General features: G+C 38.6%; 1 protein-coding gene and 1 long non-coding RNA gene across 2 annotated transcripts in view; one reads left to right on the top strand and one right to left on the bottom strand.

The window, feature by feature from the left end:
* The window catches only part of RAB30 (RAB30, member RAS oncogene family), a 121,049-nt gene that overhangs the window by 20,095 nt on the left and 78,373 nt on the right, over window positions 1-22,581 (top strand). The window lies entirely within an intron of this gene.
* Window positions 35-22,574, bottom strand: LOC124225860 (uncharacterized). Its single transcript, XR_006885113.1, has 4 exons — window positions 21,928-22,574; window positions 17,568-17,611; window positions 609-685; window positions 35-175 (listed from the first exon to the last, which is right to left on the bottom strand). It is a non-coding gene; the product is annotated as an uncharacterized LOC124225860 (long non-coding RNA).

Genomic DNA, 22,581 nt, shown 5'->3' with positions numbered 1-22,581 from the left:
GAAGAAGAAAAAAAATTGGCAACAGATGTTAGCTCAGGTGGCAATCTTTATTAAAAAAGAAAGAAAATGTATTTATAGTTGTTACATATTTTTAAAACTTAGTCTGTAGAGCATAAGGTGCTGCAGGCGTGGTATCTCCATTCCTTGAGGTGTTCCCAGTGGTGTCTATGAAAAGCTTTGGAAACCAGAGTATAAATCAATGATTCCTGGCATTTTCTCATACCCAAAGGACCTTTACAGGTATTTGCTCATAAGCTATCTCATAAAAGTAATCTTCATCTTTCTTAAGTTAATCACCCTTTTGATTGTACATCATGTGCCAGACACTGTGAACATTTTCTCTCTCCCTCTCTGAGTTCTTATCAAACCTTGTTTTATTAGAGTACACTAATTACTGTAACAAACAACCCCTACATCTCAATAATTAACACAATAAAAGTTTATTTCTGGCTCACATCACAATCCAACACAGGTTAAAGGTAGGGAGAGAAACAGGGAGCCCCTTGCACCTAATGGTTCTCCTAGATCCTCTGACAGATGAGGGGAGAGAGCATGGAGAATTGCAAGGGAAAGTTTCATGGGTCAGGCCTAGAGGTGATGTTGCTCACCTCTGCCCATATTTCATTGGCCAGAACACAGTGATGCGGCTCCAAGGGAGACTAAGAAACGTAGTCCTCTTGTGTGCCTAGGAGGAAAAGGAAAATATTTTGGTGAACAACTAGTTAGCCTCTACCATGATAGTATATTATGAGGATTAAATGAATTCTTGTAAAGAGTTTAGCGCAGCATCTCTGGGCACATAGGGTTCAACAGTATCCCATTAAACTCTTCTCAGTGAGATAGGTACTGGTATTAATCATCCTGATTTTAGAAATGAAAAACAGACTCCAAGAGGTTTTGCTTTCCCAAAATTGCATGGCTAGTAAATAGCAGGGCTGAGATTAAATCTAGGTAGGTCTGACAAGGTCCATTTTCTTAAAAACTAAAATGTATTTCTTTTTTTTTAGATTGGCACCTGACCTAACAACTGTTGCCAATCATTTTTCTTCTTCTCCTCCTCCTCCTCCTCCTCCTCCTCCTCCTCCCCCTCCCCCTCTCCCTCCCCCTCCCCCTCCCCTTCCCCCTCCCCCTCCCCTTCCCCCTCCTCCTCCTCCTCCTTCTCCTTCTTCTTCTTCTTCTCCACAAAAGCCCCCCAGTACATAGTTGTATATTCTAGTTGTGAGTGCCTCTGCTTGTACTATGTGGGACACTGCCTCAGCAAGGCCTGATGAGCGGTGCTAGGACTGCGCCCAGGATCTGAACCAGTGAAACCCTGGGCTGCTGAACCAGAATGCACAAACTTAACCACTCAGCCATGGGGCTGGCCTCTAAAATGTATTTCTTTGAGGCACTTGATGCTCGTAGGTCCTACCTTTGTTCAGACAGGTCACGCTCTCAAAGGTTCGGCTATGTTCAGCTCTTCTCATTTCCTGGGAAGTCATGTTGTACCCTTCCCATTTGTCATTCATAAATGAATTTCAGCCAATCATGGCTAAAGATGCGATTGGTTACTGTCGCTTGATTGCTACAATTTCTGTTGCACAGACCCCTAATTTCCAAAGTGGAGTGTGCTCACTCTAGAGGTATACAAGACAATCCACTGAGATGTGGTAAGAATTTTTAAACTTCTATGTATGTTTATTATTCATAAAAAATTAAACTCTATTAATATGGATTGAACTTGGCATGCACACACTTTCCCTACATTTGATGCTCACATGTCACATGAGGTATGAATAGAAGTTCTTTCACTTTCAGCATTTAGTGACATATGGCAGTTCAAAAAAGGATTTACAGATTTTTTTGAAGTCTAATTTTCGCTAAACTAAATCTCACAAAGTGAGCAACTGGTTTAAAAAGATGACTGAAAGAAAAAACCCCTGTGAGTTGAAGATGATACATAGCAGGACAAAAAAAATTGACGCTTCTACTTAGCACCAGTTACACTATGAGGTTCAATACAATGATGATCTAACCAAATCTGACAAATCGACCAAAAAAATCCAAAACTATTAAGTAGCCTATTTGAAATATTAATTTGTGTTCACCATTAATAACAAATACAGAATCCTAAGTATATATTTTGCCTTGAGATGAAATAGTTTATTTCAACTTCATGTCATTCCTGAAAAATTTTTATTTCATCTACATTTGATAATTGTATAATAATACAACAAATAATCTATTTATATTGAGGGTATGTGCCCAAATTAAGTGTACTTAATTTGAGATTACTGACTTAGACAAAGCCTTTCCACCTTTCTCCAACTAAGAGTTCTCGCCTGTAACACAGCAGAGACTAATACCTAATGATCATGCAATAGAAGTTAGTTTGCTACTATTAACCCTACGTTCAGTTCCAAAGCCCAAGGAGGTACAGATGATTCTAATGTAGACAGACAGACATTTACTATAAACCCCACCATTTCACCTCAAGTAAACAATGTCATCTGGTCTTTCTGGAGACAGTTTCTTTGTAACCATAAAATTTGCTACACTTATAATGTTAGATCTAAAAGGCAGTCATATTGACTTGAGGAATCCCAGAAAGGACTCCTTTTAAAGGCTCTCTTTTAGTGTGACTTGAGGAAACCCAGAAAGACCTCTTAACTCCTCCTCTACCATCAAAAGCCTCGTACCTCATTCCCACCTGAAGTCCCAATAATAGCATGTATTCCTGTGAAGGAGACTACCTTTACCTCACTCCCCACTCCTGAGTTCACCTTCCCTGCTCTGTGCTGCCAAGCACCTAGTATAAACCTCAATAACAGCACTTTGAATGCAGACACCTTGTTCACGTGTCTGCCTACCTGCTGAATAACATGCTCTGGCGGGGATAAAGGCTATCTTATTCACAGGTGTTAGAGTTAGACAGTACTGACTATATGACCTTAGACATATTACCAAACTTCTCTTGATCTAGGGTCTCATCTATAAAGTGGGAAAATACTTTATAGGGTTGCTGTGAACATTAAATGAGACAATAGGGGCCAGCTCCGTGGCCGAGTGGTTAAGTTTGCGGGTTGTGCTTCAGTGGCCCAGGGTTTCACCGGTTCCAATCCTGGATGTGGACATGGCACCACTCGTCAAGCCATGATGAGGCGGCATCCCACATGCCACAACTAGAAGGACCCACAACTAAAAATACACAACTATGTACCAGGGAGCTTTGGGAGAAAAAGGAAAAATGAAGTCTTTTTAAAAAAAGAGACAATATTTTAAAAAATATTTTGCTTATTTTCACTGTTCATTGAAAGTTATTACTGTTTTCTCTACCCCTCTCACCCAACACAATAATAAATATCTTTTGAGTGCATGTTAAGTGAAAGAATGATGAACCAATTAATCTAAGCTTTGAGATTCTCTTATACAATGAGTTTTCTTTGAATAATAATATTTCAAGAGTGTTTACTATGTCTCAGGTACTGTGGTATATGCTTTATGTATGTTTGATCTTCACAACAACCGTATGAAGTAGGTACTACCTTATTCCCCATTTCATACATGAGAAAACTGAGGCTTAGTAATTTATGCACAGTTGAGCAGTGGAGCCAAGATTGGAATTCAGGTCTATCTGACTCTAGGGCCCATATTCTTAACCACCATGTTCACTGCAGAGGAATACTTAAGGTTTAAATGCCCAATTTTCAGCCATGCTCACAGCTAGTCCTGTGGTTTTATTGCCAAACACAGAACAAGCTGTATGTATTTTGATTTAGAGATAACACTGCATAGACCATTCACAAACACTTCATAGAGACCATCCTGTTCCGTCCCTCACAAGGCTGTGCCCTCAGAAAAGCAATGTGCATAGCAGTGCCAGGAATCAGATCCTTTGAAGTATAGAGCCCATGAAATCAACCTGCCTGGGCTTTGGCCCATCTGCTAGTTCTGAGTCAGCTGGCAGGCAAAAGGGCCAGAGGCTCAGATCTAATCAGCTCCTGAACAGGCTCGACCACGCCACCTCCACCTTCCTCATCCTTTCTTATCCTTCCAACCTGATTTTGCCACAAGAAACTTGTTTGTGGGGGAAGGCACCATTTCCCTCAGAAATGGCCCAGTAACTCCTTTAGTCCATCTCTTGCCATGGACAGCCACACTTACTTCATAAATGACGAGTGATTAATGACACTCAACGCTGAAAGCTTTGGTAGTGTATCAGAATGGAGCGAAGACTTTGGAGTCAAATCTGTCAGGGCTCAAAGTCTCAGTTTGCAATATTTTTAGGCAAATTGTCTAATCTCTTTAAATTTCAGTTTTCCTATTCATAAATTAGTGATGAAAATATTAAGGATATTTTACTGAGTTGTTATAAAGATCGAGAAGCATGTGAATGAAATGTATGTAATGTACTTGGAACAGTGCCTTTGCTTACAATAAGTACTCAGATGTTATCTATAACTATTAGCCTGGGGTAAGTGAGAGTCTATTCAATGGAGACTTTATTCCTCTCCACCTAGAAAGTTCTTGTGTAAATTAAAAAACCTTTGGCACAGAGCAAGTGCTCCAAACATTGATCCATTTGATCAGTAAACTCCTCTTCTCTTTTCCACTTTAATAATAATAAATGACTGGAGTTTCTTCCATCACAAGCCTGGGTGAGGTGTTGCCTTGCTGTCAGTACAAATGGGAAAACACTATTGGAGATTAGGTAAACATCCAAGTAATTTCTCTAGCTGGACTGTACTAGGCCTTAAGGATTTTATATCAAGGTAAGGGCCAGAGGTGTTTAGAAAACTGTATAGTTTACATGACATTCAGTTTTCCTGTAACCAATCTGATCCTCACAACTTTATGGGATAGTTTTCATACTACATTTGGAATTATTTAGAACATTTGTTTTACACGTCATTCTCCTCCACTATAAGACAAGGACAATTTTTTTCGTCATCTTTCTCTACCCAGATAAAATTTCACAGATGAGAACACTAGTCTAAAAGAGTTTTCAATGGGTTTCTGAATGGGGAGAGGTAAAAAAGAAACAGAAATCATTCCATCCAGAAAGCCAGAGATATGCTACCTACATAAAATAAGCTTTGGGACAAACCTTAATTTCTTTATCTGTAAAATTACATAATCCCTACTTCAAAAGCCTTAAAAAGATAAAGAATGTAATCATGGTCCTTTGGTTGTAGCACATATTAATGAACCTAAAAATAAGTTGGATACAATTTCTGCTCATAAAAAGAAAATTGAGGGGCTGGCCCTGTGGGCGAGTGGTTAAGTTCGCACGCTCTGCTGCAGGTGGCCCAGTGTTTCATTGGTTCGAATCCTGGGCTCGGACATGACACTACTCATCTAAACCACGCAGCATCCCACATGCCACAACTAGAAGGACCCACAATGAAGAATATGTACTGGGGGGCTTTGGAGAGAAAAAGGAAAAAAAAATAAAAATCTTAAAAAAAAAAAAAAAGAAAATTGAATATGACCATTAGTTAATGGTCAGGAGGCACGGTGTGATTTTCTCAAATCTACAAAGGACTGATAAAGAATGGCAGCACTATACAGCACTGTAAGTACTACAAGTTAACAGAACTATGTTTCTAGGCTGCCTAGATACCCAGAGATATTTCCAGGGCTGAGTTCTTAACCTGGGGCTGAGAACACTCCAAAAGTATGGGTTTTACACAAATACAGATGTGGAGGTGTAGGGTAAGGCAAGGGACTTGATTGTTTCTTTTTGTGTATAGTAGGAGAGGTGACATCCTGCATGGGTCCACAGTTTTTACAAAATTCTTAGAGGTCCACACACCCAAAGAATCACTACTAGGGCATGAGAAAAATCCCTATTCATTCAACGAATATCCACCAAGCACTTACTATGTAAAGGTACCATGCTGTCTGTGCCCTCATATAGAGAATGATATGAAAAACAATTATTCTGAATACTTCCAATGATTTATGGCATGAAAAAATTTTTCTTCTTTTTGTTATTGGACAAACAGGCTCCCTTTGTGATGTCTCTCTATCCATCTGCCTATCTTAATGACCTACAGAAGACAGGCCTGTATAAAGTGCCTAGCACACAGTAGGCCCTCAACTGCAAGTTCCTGTCCCTTCACTTATCAATTTAAATCCACATCCATCGCCACCACCTTTTCCCCCTCTCTAGTGCTATGTTAATATTCATTGAAGTGAGTTCTTGCTGTTGGAGTATGTTATCCACGATGGGAGTAGGAGACATGGTGTGATTTTCCCATATCTACACACCTATAAAGGATGGAGCACTGTAAGTCTTTAAATAAGATAGGTCAAATACCCTACATTAAAAGTTCTGGCACACAGAAGGTACTGAATGAATAGTGACTTAAACAAACAAAAAAATCAAAATCAGAAGAACAACAGGTACAGACCCAGAGGAAGTGAGAATAGAAGTAACATTGGTAAGTTTTAGAGGGTTTCATAGTCATAAAATGTAAAACTACAAGGGACCTTAGAGTATACACAGTCATTCTATAAACGAGAAGACTGAGGGTCAGAGAGCTCTATCACCGGAGCCCAATTCAGATCAGTCTTAACTTTGCAGCTTCTGACATCAAACTAAATATCATATTGCAGGCGAGTAGGAGATTTTGGCTTACAGACCTATTTTTCCACCTCTCCCCTACCAGACTGTTAGACTTCCAAGGGCACATCCGTGTTTAGTTATCTTGATGGCCCCAGAATCTACCTAGTATAATATCTGACACCTAGTGGATACTCAATGAATATTTGCTGAAGAAACAAAAGTCCTGTTTTAAGCACAAAAGGAAATGTGAAAATACATATAGTATAGCTCCTGATCTCAAAGGAACTTACAACTTCGTGGTCATGTATCCTCAATATAGTGAGCAGTACGCAAACTTAAGTGGGAAATAAAGGAGGACAGAAGGTAGGGAAAGATTGAGTGAAGGCTTCACCTATCTCAATGTTCTATTATGAACATTAATGCTATAGTGTGGAACAGACCCTTTAATGTCCTTTCATACAGCTGTGGCTGATGATAAAAAACCTTACTGGGTGACAGGAAAATAGAACAGATGTAAGCAGTTTATCTAAAAATGCTTTCCCTAATTGCACAATATTTTTTTATTTTTAAAGTAATTGAGATGGACAGCCTTAGACAAAACTGCATCATCTTAGAATTTGTTACCATAAAGAATCAAGTCCCAAAGGAAAACAATAATTAATGTCACCGAAAACCAAGTCATTCTGGAAAACATTTTGTGGGCTTCCTTTGGAAGATAAACTTAAGTGTTACAGTAATAGCTTTATGGTCATGGCATTAAACATAGGACATAAAAGCTCAGCTATCAAGAAATAATATTTTGTTCTCAAATATCATGGCCCTCTCTGGACTGGGAATCAAGGATTCCAATTGTCTCTAGTCCAGGCCATGTAGGATTTTATGAAGCAATGTTCTATTTTCTTCACTGTCTGAAACAGTCTACTTCACTAGCACAAAATCTGTCACAAAAGAATTAGGTGATAAGGGGTGATTCAATTATTACGTAAAGTACTAAGGAATCCAAAGTTTTATAATTTACTTATTCCTTAAACAATAGCTGTATACCTGCTGTGTATGTGTCAGGCAGAAGAAAGAGCGTACTAACTACAGGTAACAATAACATCGGGCTGCCAAAGTCAGCTTACCGGTTTATGAGGCAGTCATTTTGCAGCTTTGTGCTAAAAGGGAAGGAAAGTTAGAAGGTAGAATCAAGTTGTTTCCTAGACATTGAAATCAGCTTTTGGGGAACATTGTGAACTTTAAAGGTGGTTTTCTGATTCTCTCCACTGGCCTACAATTAGTCATGGGTTCTACCTTTCCCAGGTCAAGTAATAAATGATGCAGTATATTCACAATTATTTTCACCAAAATATAAATTGTCATGTGGTCTGCACAAGAACTACAAGATAAAAGAGGATACTGGAAATTAAAATTATTCTGTAAAGTCTGGGATTATGCTGTCACTGTGTTTATGCTCCCAAGTATCAAATCACCTGGATAACTATTCTGGAAATGACTACAGGTTGACAATCCCTTATCCTAAATCCTTGGGACCAGGTATGATGCAAAACTTAGAAATCCTGAGAGTTCAGAATGGCAGTAAGGTCCATACACCAGGCATTATGGGATGTCCCCAGCAGAGCACACTACAATGAAACAGTATTTCTGCAGTGAAGTGAATGAACGCTCACACTAAGTAGCATGGGTAAAGCCTGTAAATGGCTTCACATCAGTACAGGTCAGGCCAGGTTTTACTTTCCAGCTACCCAATTTCTTCAAATGTAAAATTTCTATTTATTTTCTTCAAGTTATGGATTGACCAACATGAGTCAGAACTGTAATAATCTGTATATGCACTAACTTAGAGATATTGTTCTAGTGTTCCCCATGTGGATCAAAAGGGCTTAAAAAACACTCTTCACTCTCATCGACATTTTCTTAGTCATCATTAACAATGATGTTTTTGTCCAAGCTACTTTACTGCTTTCTAAAAAAGCCATGTGAAAATATACCCCACTGATATTGATGGGGGGTGGGGAGGTAGAGGGGGCATTAAAAAATTCCTTTAGGGGCCGGCTCCATGGCCGAGTGGTTAAGTTCGTGCGCTCCGCTGCAGCAGCCCAGGGTTTGGATCCTGGGCGCGGACATGGCACCGCTCGTCAGGCCACGTTGAGCCAGCATCCCATATCCCACAACTAGAAGGATCTGCAACTAAGATATACAACTGTGTACAGGGGGGATTTGGGGAGATAAAGCAGGAAAAAAAAAAAAAAGATTGGCAACAGTTGTTAGCCCAGGTGCCAATCTTTAAAAAAAAAAAAAAATTCCTTTAGCTGTAAATTACCAACACAAACCCCAGAAACCCTGAAATGTTCTTGGAGGGTAGAATAGAAAAGCAAAAAAGATACCAAGCATATTGTGAAGGCAAAGCAGAGAAAATTATTACAGGATAAACTACAGCTTATCCATCAAGTTTTAAAAATACTATACATTTTCAAATAAGACTTTTATAAATGTGCTTTAAATAGTTACGGAACTTTTATTTCATCATCCGGTCTTAGTTTCCCATAACTGTGTCTCTTTGGGAAATGTGGGAAAAAGACTACATTTGTAGTCTTGGCCAAATGGAGATACTTAAGTCTGGGACATTTACTTTGTTTCCTTTTTTGTTTCCCCTAAAGTAAAGGATACAGTAGTTCTTGTGTAGCAGATTTTAAAGGTTGAACAATCCTGGGTTCTATTCTCAATTCCTCTACTTGTTAATGTGTGACCCTGGGCAGATTTGTGCCTTAATTTTAAAATGGAGGTGGTTCCTAATGAAAATGGTTGCTAAATATATACTTATGGCAGTACTTATTAGCTTTCTGTTGAAACTGAATATTCCTCTTCATTCACTTATTGAATGTCTACTAAGGAAGAAGAGGTATTTTTAATTTCCACAGTTGGAGGTAGGTTAACAATGAAATGTTTGAGTAGCGTTGAGAAACAGAGGTACCACAGATTTGAAGCTGACCAGGTGAGGATAAACTGAGTATGCCAGGCACTCTCCTAGGCTTTTGGAATACATCAGATACAGTGAACAAAACAGACAAAAATCCCTCCCTCATGGAGGTTGCACACCACTGGGACCACTTGAAGATGCTAAGCTCTACTCTTTAATTCTATCTACAAGAGACACTACTTGGGTTACAAACAACCCCTCCAATCTGTTCATTTATAGAGTAAATAGAGTTCTATAGTTAGTCCCTACTATGTTGTTCTATCTTTCATGTTGTACCTTGATGAATGTTCTCTAAAATTGTGAATCCCTTATGAAAAAGGTGCATTCATGCATTCTGTTATTGAGCTCCTAATAACGTACCAAATGTGGTGGATGTAGACCAGCTTGGATACTAAATCCACTTTCAGACAATTCCAAAGCAGCCTCTTCCCCTGCTCCCCATAGAACAAATGGAGATAATTTAGTTTGGTTTTTTTTTTGAGGAAGATTAGCTCTGAAGTAACTACGGCCAATCCTCCTCTTTTTGCTGAGGAAGACTGGCCCTGAGCTAACATCCATGCCCATCTTCCTCTACTTTATATATGGGATGCCTACCACAGCATGGCTTTTGCCAAGTGGTGCCATGTCCGCACCCAGGATCGGAGCTAGCGAACCCCAAACCGCCGAGAAGCAGAATGTGCAAACTTAACCTCTGTGTCACTGGGCCGGCCCCTAATTTAGCACTTTCTAAAAAGTATCTGAGTCTTCACCATGAGAAATATAACTTCCTTAAATCCACTTTATGGTGTAAATATTTTGATTTTGAATTACATGAGGTAAGGCATCACAAGGTTTTCAGCGCTTAGGTCTCTAGAGATTTTAATCAGGCCTTGGATACAACTGTGAAAAAGAGAAAGTTCCTATCATCAAAAAGTTTCATCAGGGGCCAGCCCTGTGGCCGAGTGGGTTTGTGTGCTCCACTTTGGTGGCCCAGGGTTCGGATCCTGGGCATGGACATGGCACCGCTCATTAGGCAATGTTGAGGTGGCATTCCACATGCCACAACTAGAAGGACCTACATCTAAAATATACAACTATGTACTGGGGGGATTTGGGGAGAAAAAAGCAGGAAGAAAAAGATTGGCAACAGTTGTTAGCTCAGGTGCCAATCTTTAAAAAAAAAAAAGTTTAACCAGTATTTTTTTTTGAGGAAGATCAGCTCTGAGCTAACATCCGCCGCCAATCCTCCTTTTTCCTGAGGAAGATGGGCCCTAAGCTAACATCCATGTCCATCTTCCTCTACTTTATATGTGGGACGCCTACCACAGCATGGCTTGCCAAGCGGTGCCATGTCCACACCCAGGATCCAAATGGCAAACACTGGGCCACCAAAGCAGATGTGTGAACCTAACCACTGTGCCACCGGGCCAGCCCTAACCAGTGTTCTTAATCAGAAGTTCACAGAATTCAGGCGGTCCATGAACTTGGACGGGAAAAATTACATCTCTATTTTCAATAGCTTCTAATAAAATTTGAATGTAGGCAATGGATCACAGTAGTGTGAACAGTAAATGTGACTGTCACAGGTGAACTGATATATTCATATTACGATTGCTGCAGACAACTTGAAATATCATTTACGCTCATCACTATGTTGAAATTACAGTAGTTATTAGAGCCACTGCTAGATCTTGTTAATGAGTCATTAAAGCATACATAGTTCTTTATCAAAAACTTGTGGGGCCGGCCTGGTGGCACAGCCATTAAGTTCCCACATTCCGCTCCAGTAGGCCAGGATTCACTGGTTCAGATCCTGGGTGTGGACCTATGCACCACTTGTCAAGTCATGCTGTGGCAGGCATCCCACATAAAATAGAGGAAGATAGGCACAGATGTTAGCTCAGGGCCAGGCTTTCTCAGCAAAAAAAAAGAAAAAGAAAAAAAAAGAAAAAAAAGAGGAGGATTGGATGCAGATGCTACTCAGGCCTAATCTTCCTCAAAAAAAAAAAAAATTTTGTTAGGGGGGCTGGCCCCGTGGCCTAGTGGTTATGTTTGGCAGGCTCCACTTCAGTGGCTCAGGTTCGGTTCCCAGGTGCAGACCTATACCTCTTGCTGGTTGCCATGCTGTGGCAGCAACCCACATACAAGATAGAGGAAGACTGGCACAGATGTTAGTTCAGGGCAACTCTTCCTCAAGTTAAAAAAAAAAAAAAAGTTAAACATCTTATAATTATTTCAATATTATTGGCTTCCTCTGTAATCCAATATACTGTGCTTTATTATGCATTTAAAAACATTTTTTTTCCTGAAAGGTGGCCTATATTAACTTTTACTACATTGACAAAGGGGTCCAGGACAATAAAAAGGTTGAGTTTAATAGTCTAGAGGGCCTTATACTTGGTAATTACTCAATATATACTTACAGAATGAAAGAAATGGATGTAGATCTGGTTGAAACTGTGCCTCCCAAATACTGATACTTTGGATATCTATAATAAGAGTATTGCAGGGCTTCTTATTCGAAAAACAAATTTTTTTAATCAAATACTTTAGATGAAGACATGGGTCATATAATTTGATCATTTCCCTAAAAATACCTTATTATACACTTTAATTAAGCAATACTTGTTAATGTGGTTGGATTATATTCTTCGCTGAATATACATACACAGAAACATTTAAAAAATTTTGACATCTGTGTTTTGGAATTGGAGCAGGAATAAGAGGTACTGAGCACAATGGAAAAAAGACTGCATTAGGAAGACAACAAAGAGAGGGGGCCTGTTATTTAGAGGTCTGACTTTGGTGAATTATTTTACCTTGATGCTTTTCAGTAAAATTAGATGGAGAAGAATCACCTGGTGAGTTTATTAAAAATGCAGATCCCCAGATCTCACCCTCAGATTTTTAAGCAGCATATCTAGGTTCGTACACCAGAATCTGCATTTTTACCATGTATCCCAGGAGAATCTGACGCTGGAAGCCTGTAGACCACTATACATTACAGAAAACTATGTATCTGTTGTTCTATGCTAAATGTTACATTTTTAAAGATAAGGAAACAGATTCAAAAAGTTAATTTGCCCTAAACTGACACCTTAGTTACTAGTCACCAGACCAGGAATCCAGAAACCAGGCCTGACTCCAAGGCAGTTCTTTTGAGCTATGCCTTTGGAATTTCTTACAGATCTAACATTCCTCAGTGGGTTATAAAGCTTGAACTCATTTCAGGTATTTGCAGACCAAACCCTGAAAATGGTTTTATTTTACACAATACTTTCCTTATCTTCTCAATCTTTACACTGTCAGTGATAGAGTCCTTCAGATATGTATATCTCTCATGATTTACAATGCATATCACATATATGTGTGTGTACCACATATATACACACATCATATATATGGTACACACAAAATATTTAGTGTCTAAAGTATCATTTATTAAGCTAAGTATTTGGTAAACAAAACTGATGGGACATTGACTTACAACACTGAAGGCAGAGAAAATCATACTCTTCATGATAAAAAAACGGCTTAATTTTGAAGGGTATATGTACTTGCAGTAAATCCTAATTTATGGTGAGCAGACTTGCAAAAAACTTTTTGCCTCAAAAAGTGATCTCACACGTGATAGTGCTTTACATATTCATTCAATTCTTACTGTAACCCAATGAGGAAGATATTATCCCCACTGCACAGATGAAACTGGGGCACAGAGCAAAACAACTTGCTCAAAGTCAACACTGTAATTGGCAGAAGTGTGATTTTAACCCAGGCCAACTTGCTCTGAGACTACGCTCTAGGCCTCTACACTATACTCCCTTTTGAGTGCTTATTAAATGTTAAGCATTTTTCATATATTTCCTTAATTCTTAGCAAAACTCAATGAAGTCGGCAAATATTATTATTTCTTTTTTTGAGGAAGATTAGCCCTGAGCTAACTGCTGCCAATCCTCTTTTTGCTGAGGAAGACTGGCCCTGAACTAACATCCATGCCCATCTTCCTCTACTTTATATGTGGGACGCCTGCCACAGCACGGCTTTTGCCAAGCAGTGCCACGTCCACAGCCGGGATCTGAACTGGCAAACCTGGGCCACTGAGAAGTGGAATGTGTGAACTTAACCACTGCGCCACCGGGCCGGCCCAAATATTATTTTTATAGTATTGAAAACTGAGTCTCAGAATAACAAACATGTCTGAAGTCATGTTAAGTGTTGAGATTCAAACCCAAATCATTCTGTTGCTAAAGCCCATAGTCTTAATGACTAAACCAACTTCCCAAGATCATATGGTGATGATCTTAAGAGGATTTATCCATCTTAGTGTCTAACAGTATAAACACACACAATGTGAAAGGCTGTAATTCTATTTTGACCTCAACTAGTGCAAAAATATTTTAACAGCATGTCCCTGTCAGTTATCAGAGGAATTGATTTCAAGTTGTCTGAACTGTTAAATGTCTTTTAACTGAACTCGACTGTACCAAGATTTATTCTCAAAATTTGGGGTTATCTCAAACTACAATGGGTCATACATAACCTTTGGGTCTCTACTTAGGTTACTGAAAAAGCAGAATGGGCTCAGGCATGTAAGTGAACAGCCTATATGATGTTTCTCAGACAATTGAGCAGGTATTACATTAATAAATAACAATGAAGTTAATAACTAATCACCTTAGCAGTAAACAGGGGTGTCAAATAGCTTTCTGAATGTGCATATAACCTTGGACCCATGACAATAAACAATTACTATGTTAACATTTGTTTTCATGCCTTTCCCTCCCTCCCTCCAAACGGTGAAATGGTAGGAGATCGCTGGACAGTCTTACATTCTCCAGAAAGAGGTATTAGCTTGGACACAGTCGAGTTTTAGTCTAAACTGGGGAGTCACACTGGATGTATGAGGCCTTGCACTATGTATTGTAGTTCAAAATTAAACTTAGAGCAGACAGCAAGTCAACTGGTTAGCCATAAGCTTGTCCTTTCCTAGAAATACCTCAGGTGACTCCTTCTGGTGCATATCTCACCAAAGGTAATGAAATCATGTTTGGACATACTGAGTCCCAATGCCATATCTAGTAATAACCAACTTCCTTTGATATATTTTTTGATTATACTGAATCTTATCTGTCTTAGCTGCTCTTTTTTTTTTTTTTTAAGATTTTATTTTTTCCTTTTTCTCCCCAAAGCCCCCCGGTACATAGTTGTGTATTCTTCGTTGTGGGTTCTTCTAGTTGTGGCATGTGGGACGCTGCCTCAGCGTGGTCTGATGAGCAGTGCCATGTCCGCGCCCAGGATTCGAACCGACGAAACACTGGGCCGCCTGCAGCAGAGTGCTCGAACTTAACCACTCGGCCACGGGGCCAGCCCCAGCTGCTCCCTTTTTTTTGCTGACATCTTTCCATTTATTCCGCCAGTTAAACCTCTGAAGGGAAACAGCAGCTCATTTAAATTCAGTAACGGGATTAGAAAGTTCAGATTATAGAAAACTTAGTTCATAACTGTACCAGAATTGCATTTTCCACTTTTGTGGAGGGCTTTGTTGCCCTGTTGTTTTTCTTTCCTTGGGTATTTTTCTGTATTTCTACAATCATACTTTCCTCACATAAGGAATCTAAAGAATTCAACTATCTCAGATTTCTCTTCTTCTAAGTAACGTATATTGGTAACCACAGCTGGGCAAGAAGAGACAAGGGCTGTTCAAGCGTAACCTTGGTTCAACTGAAGACTGTTTTCACTAATAGTGGTTGTAAGGATCCCAGTCAGATTTGGCCATGAAGTATTAATGATACAGGTATAAATGGCGGCCACCACCTTTTAGAACCAGAAATTTCTCAAAAGCAGCTGAGGCTCATGGTTATTGCTATTTTTTTTTGAATAATCATAAAAATGCACTACTCGTGGAGTACCAGTTTGGTTAAATAGGCAGCCATGAAAGACCTGGAAATAAGTGAGAAGTGGGAAGGAAAAATAAATCAAATGAAAAGCATTATTAGGTAGAAAAAAATGGCAAAAGTACTTTAGAGCTCTTCCCCCTCAACTCCTGGCCCCATTTCAGGGCAGGATATAATTTTAAGTCCTGACTCCTTTGGGAAATGATCAGACTGCCCTAAAGTAGAATGTGATTTTGACCTTTAACTAGGAAGATTTAAATATAAACCATCTTTTGATGCCACATGCCCTCTGTAACCTATTATTTCTTGCCTCTTTCAGAGCCAAACTTCTTAAAAGTTATCTACATTCAGAACCTATTTCTTTCCCCACTCCCATTCATTCACTCCTCAAATCTCTGAAACCTGGCTTCTTAGTACGCCACTAATTCTTAAGACTTTCCATACAAGCAACCCAGAACTCCAACAAATGCCAAACAGGTCCCAAGAACGAAAAAGATGAGAGAGTAGAGTGTACCTGGAAAACAAGAAAATCCAGCAACCTGTCTCAGGCAAATACATTGCCAGATGAAAAGCAACAAAAATTGTTCATAAATTATCTCAGGAGCAGCAAGAAACAGAGAAGCAAACAATTTTAGAAAGACACACAAATGTGAATGCTGAAAACAGATGTCACAGAACTGCAACTCAAAAGAGGCATAATGCCCAACATTAAAAAAAAAAGTAAACAGAGTTGAAATGGAGAGTCTTGCATTGAGATTGTCAAATGCAAAATAAATAAATGTAAAGTTCATCACCAAAAGTAACACTAATTTTCATTACATTCTCAATTGCTGAGACAGAGTGAAAAAAAAATAGTTGCACCATACTATTGTTAGGAAGGTATTTCATTGAAACAGCATGAGACTGGTAAAGGTCATGTACACTATAACTTATGTGAGATGCTACTTACGTGCAGTACAGCAATTGTAACGGAAGTGTTCTACTGTTATTTGCAATAGTACAGTTTTATACATTACCACTTCGGCAATTGCTTTATTTCAACATATTTAAAAACTTAAAATAGGTTTTTCTGTCTTGTATATAAAATACTATGAAACAGTCACAAGGAAATGGCTCTACATATGCTGACGCTGAGCCAGGAGAATAAATGCTGTCCAGTTCGAGGAGGACAACTGCTAAGAAACTATAAAAGATTCCACTTAATACTACATTAATGACTAAAAGTCTAGTGGGGGAGGGTAAGGTAGCAGGAGAGTTGAGTTTTCTCTTGGCTCAAAGTCTTAAAACATTTATAACTTAGGTTATGTCAATTATTATGGTTACTGAACTTTATCTTCCGGTGGTGAAGTAGCTCAAACAAGTCCCCACGTTATTCAATCTGAAAAGCACCTATGTGCTAAATTCATCAAATGAGGAGTTAGGTGTGAAGAGGGTGGCTCTGATGAACATTTCCTAAAACGTTTTAAGATAGAACTCACTGAGGATTAACCTTTACGGCAAATCCAAATGCACACAGCACCCTCAAAGATTCTATATCAAATTAAGAATTATGAATATGTACCTACTTACATAATGGCTTACAATTGCACATCTCTGCAATTCCCTTACATGGCTATATTCAAGAACATTTATATTCAATTAAATTTATCTTCATACACAGATGGTCCCAATTTATGATGGTTCGTTCGACTTACGGTTTTTCAACTTTACGATGGTGTGAAAGCGATATGCATTCAGTAGAAACCATACTTCAAATTATGAATTTTGATCTTTTCCAAGGCTAGCAATATGCAGTCCAATACTCTTTTGTGATGCTGGGCACACACAGCAAGCTGCAGCTCCCAGTCAGCCACGCAATCATTAGGGTAAACAATTCACACAACCATTCTGTAGCCATACCACCATTCTGTTCTTCACTTTTAGTCCAGTATTCATTAAATTACATGATATTCAATGCTTTATTACAAAATTGGCTTTGTTAGATGATTTTGTCCAACTGTAGGCTAACGTCAGTGTTCTGAGCACATTTAAGGTAGGCGAGGCTAAGCTACGATGTTTGGTACATTAAGTGTATTAAATTCATTTTCAACTTAAAATATTTTCAATACACAATGGGTTTATTGGGACATAACCCAACCCTAAGTTGAGGAAGATCTGTACTTACTCTTGCAAAGAAATGTTTTCTAGTGCCACCTTCATTATCCAAACCTATTAAAAATTGAGAAATAAAAATCATAGGATAAATAGGGCTCATTTTTCTGGTTAATCATTAAATATGGACATTTGGATTTCAAATCTTGACCTTGGGATATTTACTGCATTTACCTTTAGTGGCATATTAAATCTAGCAGCTAAAATTGTGTGTTTGTTACAAACACAACAGTGGGTTGACTAACCTAGAAAATGTTTTAATTTTTCCAGAATATTGTTAACTCAAAATGTTTAAAATATGAAATATTAAAAGTTTCCAGAATTAAAGATCTTCCCTGGGAAACTCCAACTGTTGAACCCTGAATGGCATGTTCATCTATGTACACTTACAGAAACGTACATTAGAAAACATTTAACTCAATCTAAGGTGAGGTCTGGAAAGATCTTTTGGTAAAATGTTTTTCTCTTTTTCCCCCTTAAATTTGCTTGTCTCAACTCTGTGATCAGGTTAGAATAATCCCTAATGTAACTGTTAGGTCTATATTGCATTTGGGTTGCTGGGATTTCATTTCTGAGACAGGTAAGAAAATTGTTTCTACTTTGGAAAACAGATACAGAAAGGCAGACAACGTGACAGACAGCTGTTCTCTCATAGCTTGGAATATAAAAGCATTACTTTAGAACTTTGTAAGGCATGAAACATTTTTCATAATTTAGAACATCATTTTCTTCTAGAGAATTAGCTACAGCGATTCTCAATGAAGACAGGACCTGATTTTCATAATCAACTGTGGGCTTTTTAAGCTGTACAGGTGCACAAGCAAAATCTTACTGTTACGTAATTTTTTTTACTTTAGCCACTCCAGGCACTACCATAACCTCTTATTATTTTGCATTCCTTATGTGGTATGGGTTGAAAAAAGATTGTTGCCCTATATCTTCACTATATCAAAGGAAGAAATGGAACTGTATTTTGATAAGAACTTAGTCATACAAGTTTGATTTAACAAACTGTTGAAAGAGTACATCTGAGGTAATCCCTGTCCTCGGGGCCCTAACTGTTCTGGGACTACTTTTTAAAAACTTAAAAAATCCAAAACAAATTTACATGTCTCAAAGTCCTTTGCTAAATGCTTTACATAGATTATTTTGTTTAATCCTCACCAACACTGCTATGAAGCTATATTGTCACTGAAGCTTAGAATGTTACTAATTTCTGTGATACTGAGCAAGCCATTCAAGATAAATTTCAAACTGAAGCAATAGGAATCCAGAGGCCACTGGTATTATTCTCCAAAACACTAAAGGCAGTCAGTTTTCATGTACCATCTCCAAAATCTTTTTGCTGTAAGAAGATGGACCCATTAAGTGTTTGACTCTTGGGGCTGTTTTAAGAATTTCAAATGCTTGTTTTCTTGGGTCTTATCTTTATTCCTTGACAGGTAGGGATGAAAGAACGTTACAGGATTCTGAATGTAAAGACCCCAAATTTAGCAATTAAGTCAAAGAATTTAGAGCTAAAAAAAAGGATACTCTATTATATACCATATATCCAAATATCAAGAATACTAAGCTAACATCAACAGGCACAAGAGAAGATGTTCAACATCATTAACTACCAGGGAAATGCAAATCAAAACTACAATGAGATATCACCTCACTCCTGTCGCAATTGCTCTCATTAACGAGACACGAAATAAGTGTTGGAGAGGATGTGGAGAGAAGGGAACTCTTATACACTGCTGTTGGGAGTGCAAACTGGTGCATCCACTAAGGAAAACAGTATAGAGATTCCTCAAAAAATTAAGACTAGAACTACCATACGATCTAACTATTCCACTGCTGGGTATTTATCCAAAGAACATGAAAACATGAATTCGTAAAGATACAGGCACCCCGACATTCACTGATGCATATTCACAATAGCCAAGACTTGGAAGCAACCTAGGTGCCCATCAAGGGACAAATGGATAAAGATGTGGTATATACACACAATGGAATACCAGTCAGTCATAAAAAATGATGACATCTGGCCATTTGTGACAACATGGATGCACCTTGAGGATGTTATGCTAAGTGAAATAAATCAAAGGGAGAAAAGCAAATACCATAAGATCTTACTCCTAAGTAGAAAATAAAAAGAACACTCAATCACATAGAGAGAGATTGGACTGGTGGTTACCAGAGGGGAAGCGGGGAGGGAGGAGAGCAAAAGGGGTGATTAAGCACATGTGTGTGGTGATGGATTGTAATTAGTCTTTGGGTGGTGAACATGATGTAATCTACACAGAAAAGGAAATATAATGATGTACATCTGAAATTTATGGAATGTTATAAACTAATGTTATCACAATAAAAAATACATCAATAATTTTTAAAATTTAGGATTTAAAGCAAGTTATTAAATTTTCAGAAAATTCTAGTATTTTGTTGCCTCTGTCTAGGTAGTTCAGTTTCTTTTAAATATCTAAATAGCTTTACCTTAATCTTGTTGTAACACCAAGCTCTTACTGGATAAGTCTCTCTAATAATCAGACTTTCTTAGCATTAGGCTAAACCCTCACTCTAAGAAACAGCTAGTTAAGTCAGGATATTGTGGTATTCTTAAGGCTAAAACAGATCTTCTCTTCCCTTCCAACCTCCCCTCCAACTACCATGTATAAATTGATCCCTAGGTGATTTCCTCATCTACACATTTTCAAAATTCCTTTATGGGTATTATTAGTAATAAATCTGAAATCTTTACGAAATCTTTTGTTACTAGTGCGACACACCACAAAAAATACAAATAATGGGACGTGGACTACAGAGTTTTAAAAATACAGAATAGCTTGTTCCAACCCTGGAGATTAGTATCTTTAAGAGTTCTATAGGTGATCCTGACACTTAACCCTGTTGAAAAAACTCTTGCTCTAACAGCAACTGACTCAATACTCTTTAATGAGCTACCTATAGTTATAATACAAACAAATGTCCTAATTCTTTTTTGAGAGATGAAAACGTTGGTTTCTTTATCTACCTAAGGCATTTCTAAATCCACCTTCCAAAGTTCTCCTAACACAGTGTTTTCTCCAGGACACTGAGGTTATTCTTGCAGAAGCTAGCATCAACAACTTCTGAAATATTAATTTTATAAATGAAATTTGTAAAGAAATGTATGGTTTTTTTCCCCTAAAAGTTAAGGGCTAAAAAATGGAGTCTTTTTTTAGACATTACTTAGATTCGTTTCATTTCTTTATGGTTAGATGTCCATTGGGTATAAGGCTGGGAAAACTTCAAACTACCCAAACATACGACACATGACAAATTATAGAAATCTCTACATTACGCAGGTCTCATTTCTCACATACAAGATTTCTGAGAAATCTGCTGGTTTTTTCCCTCCCACAAATGTGTCCTCCATAGTATCAGATCAAGGAGGTTATTGCTTATATAAAGAAATACCTTGTAAAATGAACAATATTCACTGTAAGTTTGTATAAAAGGCAAGAACATCTCTGAATCATCAACCTCTAAAAATAATTTAAGAGTCTGAAACTAAGCCTAAATGTAAACCTGTCCAGGCTCTCTTATTTCTATTACGCCTAAAACACTACTATAATTATACTGGAGGTGGGAAAGAAAATACTAAACGTTTTGTTCCTTTTCCTATACCTACCACCATTACTTGCAAAGAAGGTATTTCTAAATAACAAATATTTCCATGAGTCCTCCCCACTGCTGTATTCATGGATGAGACCAATACGTATCACCTTTGTTTAAAAATGAAACAAAGCCATTTATCTTGTGACTTGTTGCCCAAAACATGACACATAAGATCATTCTTCACAACACTGTTTTTGTAGTTATCTGCATACATCTGAGAGACTGCTTCTACCACATTTTTGTTATCTGTAATCACTCTGTTTAGCCTTTCTTTGACAGAAGAATCCGTTTATCAGCTATAATTTCATTAACTCCTAACAGGTGACGTGCCGACTCTTACTGATCCAAAGTAACTAGTTAATTTTGTTTTCAGAATAATATGCAAAAGGGAAGGAGAAAAACAGCACATCATCAGCATTTTTCACCCTTCAGACACCCTCAGGAGTGTAAAGAAATTCCCCATCTTCCCACACTGTAGACAGACTCTGAAAAAGAACAAACACACAGCATTGTTTTAGTAATATAACTGGGAAAAAACACAGTTCATTTGAGATACCGGCCTAAGGAACTTAAAGACCAGTGACTTTGGTTTCAGTTAATTAATTAAAAAATTTTTTTTTAATTAGTCGTATACATGGAGCACCACAAATTAAACACTAAAGGTATTTTTTAAAATAAGTTGGTTATCCAAGCTAATGAACATCCCGTCTCCACAGTATTTTACGTACACTGTAGGTTTAGCCAAGAACCCGTGTTACTTCGGAACCGATCGTCAGCCATCAACAGGCCTATAATCAACAACATCCCCTTTCAACATCTCCCTGCTTTCTCCGGGACGTCGTTTCACAGCGGGCGCGTTACTGCTTTAGGCTCTCCTTGTCTTCTTAACTGTGGGGCCAACGCACAGTCCCTTTCCAGCTTGGCTACCTTGCAACATTGATTTCTTTGGACCCTTTCGCAAACCATTCCTGTATGAAAAACCAATGAGGGTCCGAAACCTTGGGGAGGGGTAAGGCAGGTTAAAAATAAATGACAAGAGGATAAAAATAAATTGGGGAGGAACAGCCCAACTCCGTGGGTGGAAGCTTCTCCGACCAAAGGTGAGAGGGTCGCCGCCCCGGGTCCCTGCACCCAACCGCCCCAACTGTCCTGCTAGAAGGTCTAAATGACACTCTGCGCCCAGAAGTAAAGTGACGCCTTCAACACCTCAGTTAGAAAATGGAGCAAGAGGCGTAGGCGGCCTATACAACTCCTGCAAGACCGTGAGGCCGAGGCCTCTTGATGCCGCCTCCAGCCGGACCCGCCCTACCTCTGTCCCCCCATGCCGCCTCCACCCCCGCAGTTCCCACGTCGGGGCCCCAGCTCTCCGAGCGGCTTGTCCT

This window comes from Equus quagga, chromosome 14 (assembly GCF_021613505.1).
Source record: "Equus quagga isolate Etosha38 chromosome 14, UCLA_HA_Equagga_1.0, whole genome shotgun sequence".
Classification (NCBI taxonomy): domain Eukaryota; kingdom Metazoa; phylum Chordata; class Mammalia; order Perissodactyla; family Equidae; genus Equus; species Equus quagga.
This window is presented reverse-complemented; position numbering and strand designations above follow the sequence as displayed.